General features: G+C 38.4%; 1 non-coding gene across 1 annotated transcript; it reads right to left on the bottom strand.

Moving 5' to 3' along the window:
- Positions 1–4030: 4030 nt before the first annotated feature.
- On the bottom strand, positions 4031–4137 carry LOC148045010 (U6 spliceosomal RNA). Its single transcript, XR_015697200.1, has one exon. It is a non-coding gene; the product is annotated as a U6 spliceosomal RNA (small nuclear RNA).
- Positions 4138–4868: the final 731 nt, after the last annotated feature.

Below are 4868 nucleotides of genomic sequence, written 5' to 3'. Positions count from 1 at the left end.
AAATGCCAATAAATTGGGGGGGAAATGGAAAATTATCCATATATTAACCAAAAGGTGAATAATGCCCAGTTGGGCTTTGTGAAACTTTGCAGCAACTAACACATTGTTCACTTATCTCTCTTCTACTTTGAATTCTTTCTTTCTCTTTTTGACCTCTCTATTGGCCCATCGGAAGAAGCAGAGTTGAAGCAGTTGTAAGCTCTGTTTCCAAAGCAAGAGGGAGGGAGATACCCACTTTGCCCCTGTGTAGAAAACAGATCTTCATAAGGCTAGGATACAAAACAATAATGGTAGAACAACTTTTGTCTTCAGCCTTTCAGTGCATGCCTGCCATAGCCAAAAAGGAAAGATGTCCATGTTCCAACCATTTCCCAGCTGAAAATTCCCCATCCATTTCTCTATGTGAGAGAAATGCTGTATTTTTCTTCCTGGAGTTATTACAAGCAGTAAAATGCTAAGAGAAATGTAATTCCCACAGGAAAGGGGCATGGACTAGAAATGCCCCCAGGATGGCTTGAGAGCTAGTGCTCAACCTGAGAAGTAATTTAATGTTACCTAATTGAGAAATTAAATGATGCAGCATAAATCTTGCACATGGCCCAGAGCTGGGAGCAAAAAAAATTCACACACCCCTCTCTCTCTCTTTTATGCCACTTGCATTTCTTTCAGTTGGTCCTGAGATATCCTCAGGCTGCCAGATGGTTTTGATTGCTCTAGTTAAATCAGATGTTCTTGTCTTTTCTCCAGAAGTACTGTTTCATGAGGGCAGTGGTGGGATTCAGTTTTTTTACTACCAGTTTTGTGGGTGTGGCTTGGTGGGCATGGCATGGCTTGGTGGGTGTGGAAGGGGAAGGTTGCTGCAAAATCCCCATTTCCTCCTGATCAGCTGGGACTCATAACAGTTTAGCTGTATTTGTACACATGAGGTTAAGCCAGGATTTTAAAGCATAGTTTGTTGAATAATCCATCATGTCTGGGTTATAGATAAAGCCAAGGTGTAATTATAGGCCTCAATGTCATGTTAAGCCAAAAAAATACAAGCAAATAACATGGTTCAGCAAGGTGTACAAGCACATTCCTGAAAAATATATTTAAAGATTGCACTTTATAAGAATAGTGTAAAGTCTTTTCTGAGTAACGTGATAATACATGTTCTAAGAAAACAACATTTCTGCTGTTCAATGTAAGACCAACAAATATCTTTATTGGCCTGTTCTGTTGGACGTTCTATCACTTTCTAGGACAGGGAAATTTGCAGATAGGAATGTTTCCCATTTCTGATTCACAGTTACAGATTATTATTTTTTTGATGATCATCAAAGCAGTCTGAAAATGCTTAGACTAGTCCTCTGTGTCTGCTAAAATATTGGCATGGGGGAGAAGATGGATTTAAATTGAGTATCTTTACTTTCCATTAAATGTAAGCTTTCATAACTATTATCCCATTACTTTCATGGAGAAGCTAAAGAACATCAAATAAGTTCTTGTAATTCCCTCGGAGCTTTCCTAGTCTATTGGGGGACAGTGGCTATAGTGCTGGGTTTCAAATTATTATTTCTATCTTATACATTCAATGTGCAAATTATCTTTCAACCAAATGTATTCACTAAAGCTGGCTGAAGTTACAGCTGTAATCTTTTGGGACAAACCCTCAGATCCAATTGTTTTTTTTAAAAATGATTTGTTAAAAACTTTTCTTAAAAAGAAGAAAAAGTTAATGTAATGTAATGTTATACATTTGTAGAATGGAATGCCTATTCTTCATCCATTCACTGCTTGCTGGTAACTCAAAAGGCATAGTTGGCAAATGGCAATCCATTATATTAGATTGGAGAAGCAAAATGTTTCAACCAGCGAACACTAGAAAGTCTACTGGCTTTTTGGAAAAAGCGCCTTTATGACAAGAAAGGTGGAGCATGACCTTCCTGAGGGAGCATGTGGGATGGATAGATGTTCTTGGGAAAAGCGGGGGCCCCCAAGTAGATCCTATGCCTGTTGTCATGGCCTTGTCAGAGCCTGAGTCCATGGAGGAGGACGAGCTAGATCTGGGGCCGCTGGAGGTCAAGGGGCGGGCCCCATTGGCTTTAGAGGAATGCTGGGAAGAGCAGGGTGACACAGTCCTGGGTCTCATAACAGTAACAGGTCCATTGGGCTTGGGACAGCTTGCCAGCAGGGAGGAACAGGGGAGGATGACTGAGAGAGGGCAGGCAGTGGAGATGAAGAGCGATGAAGCTCAGGTGAGGAGCAAGGACCACCCCCTCCAGATCTCTGAGCACAGAGAGTGGAAAGGAGGAGGGAACAGCACAGACTGACCTGACAACTCGGGAGGAGAGCACCCCACCCCTCTTCACAAGACACACCTGGGGACTGAGACTTAAGGAGATGCTGTGGGGAGGGGCACTTGTTGGGAACAAAGACTGAATTCATGGAGTTTTGTGTGCCATTACCAATGTCTGCAGTATGCATATTTGCTTGGAAATAAACCTCAATGTGTTCAAAGATGTTACTTACCTAGTAAAGGTATTTATGATTGTTGACTTCATTCAGCTTCCAGATAATTGCAAAAACAAATACTTTACCTGTGCTAAAGTTTCCCATTGCATATACTGTGGAGAAAGCGAAAGCAATTAGGATTTTACAAATTATCTTGTTTGTGACAAGGGGGAGAATCTAATAACTCAACTGAGTTCAGGGATGGAGAAGGTGGTTGAGACAAGAATATGGACGCAAGGTTTACATAAATGGGGAAAATCAAGCTTTTGCTTTATCTTTTACAGGGATTGTGAAATTATCTAGAAATTGACCAGAAGCATGAAGGGTGAGTTTGCTGGTAGAACTGTTCAAGTCGTCCAAGTTTAGGTAAGGTGACACTAGATAGGAATCCTTGCTGATAGGAAAATGGTCTGTCATTAAGCCTTGAGATGTTTGGTAGCACAAAACTTACTAAATATGAATTGCACTGCAGTGGAGCCAGAAGAAAATCAGCTCAGATGTTTTGCTTCTGAGATCCCAGCATAATACCCAAGTGACAAAATGTTCCATGTGGAAAGTGATATGAAATGTATAATTGCATTCTCTGTATAATTTCATCATAAATATTCAATCAATATTTATTCTCAGCATCCTGTTACATTCTTTCTGAGTCCAACTATGGCCTATTTGTATCCCGTTATTAGCTGATCAGAAAAGTGAAAGGGTAGACTAAGATAAGAGAAGTGAAGAAAGTGGATTGAACCATCAACTGGCCCAATTTAGACATGAGAAATGGAATCAAATGAAAGGAACATTGATGTATTATGATTACATGGCTGATACTAATGTACTAATGTAAACATTGTCGTAGCACAACAATAAAATAGTATATAATGACTTTAGGAAAATTAAATACATATTTAAAATTCTTAATTTATGTTTAGATGCATGAATGCTTAATTAACAAAGATTTCTTTAACAGGATAATGGCCTCGTTTAAAAGTCATGGGTATTTTCCATAGAAATCCTTGGGGTTGAAGAAGAACAGCATTTATGGATATAGAATCTGCAGATTAAACAAGTAATCAAACAATTTTTAATTGAAAATGTTAAAAGAAAAAAGTTTTACGAATATATGCCTCCCTTCCCGCCCCAAACCCAAACTCCCCCACAACCCCCCCACAACCTCCCAGAGCAAATACAGGATATAAACATTAACATCCATATTCTAAAATAAGCTAACAGACTTTAGCATCATCCCACAGTTGTACTTTAACTCCCCTTTTGTACAGCTAATTTAAGCAAATTGTATCCTTCCTTGCTCATTCACTCATAAGCTATCTGGAATTTCTTAGTCCCATATTTGTTCTGAATATAGTCAATCCATCTTCTCCATTCCAGCTTGTATTTCTCATCTGAATGGTCCTTAAGCTATGCTGATATTTTAGCCATCTCTGCTAAGTTTGTTACTTTTAGTGTCCATACTTGAATAGTAGGTAATTCTTCCTTCTTCCAGTACTGCGTCATCAATAGTCTTGCTGCTGTTGTAAGGTTCAAAAAAAATATGGAACACTTCACAAATTTGCATGTCATCCTTGCGCAGGGGACATGCTAATCTTCTCTGTATCATTCCAATTTTAGTATATGTGCTGCCAAAGCAAGCACAGACAATTTAAAATAGTTTTACCCAACTCAGTGCCCTCTGAATGGCTTGGATATCATCCTGTAATCCCAAGCCAATTCGCACTAATTAGATTTCCTCTAATTAAATGCAAAAAAAAAAGAGGGACTTCAAAGGAGTTCATCAGCCCTTTCCATCTGCTTGACTCCTGATAATTATGGCTTTTTTTTAAACATACAGTGACTATTATTTGCATGTTAAAATATGTATATTAAATACAATGCTTTATTTAATGGCATGCCAAATTTGACCTTTAACTGACCTCATACATTTATTATGAGCCATAGGCTATGAGAAACAGATGTAGCCACCCACTGAGCTTTACCAATGAATAGGGATCTGAGCTTAAGCTATCCATCATTAATATATTAAACAGCAAGCAGATAGAGTGCATGAATATTTTTGTTTCATTTTAAATGGCATAAAGTTTGAAGAACATTTGCCTATTTTAATACATGTGATCAAATGGCAGAACTGTCCAGTTAACCATGGGTTCCAGGAACATTTTATAGATTTATGTTCCTAGCATGTATATCAAACATGTATATTATGAAGGAATGAAATATAGTTTCTGATCAAAAGATAACATAGGACTGTAGACCCAGCTGTGTTTAAAGATCAGCAGAAGAATCAGAGAAGACATTTTTATACTAGTCATAGACTGTTCTATCATTGCTTGCTGGATCCAAGGTCTTCTTCAACTGTCCTTACAGAA

Source organism: Thamnophis sirtalis, unplaced genomic scaffold (genome assembly GCF_051295495.1).
Source record: "Thamnophis sirtalis isolate CommonGarterSnake01/CBP01778 unplaced genomic scaffold, rThaSir2_p1.2 scaffold_6, whole genome shotgun sequence".
Taxonomy (NCBI): Eukaryota; Metazoa; Chordata; class Lepidosauria; order Squamata; family Natricidae; genus Thamnophis; species Thamnophis sirtalis.
This window is presented reverse-complemented; position numbering and strand designations above follow the sequence as displayed.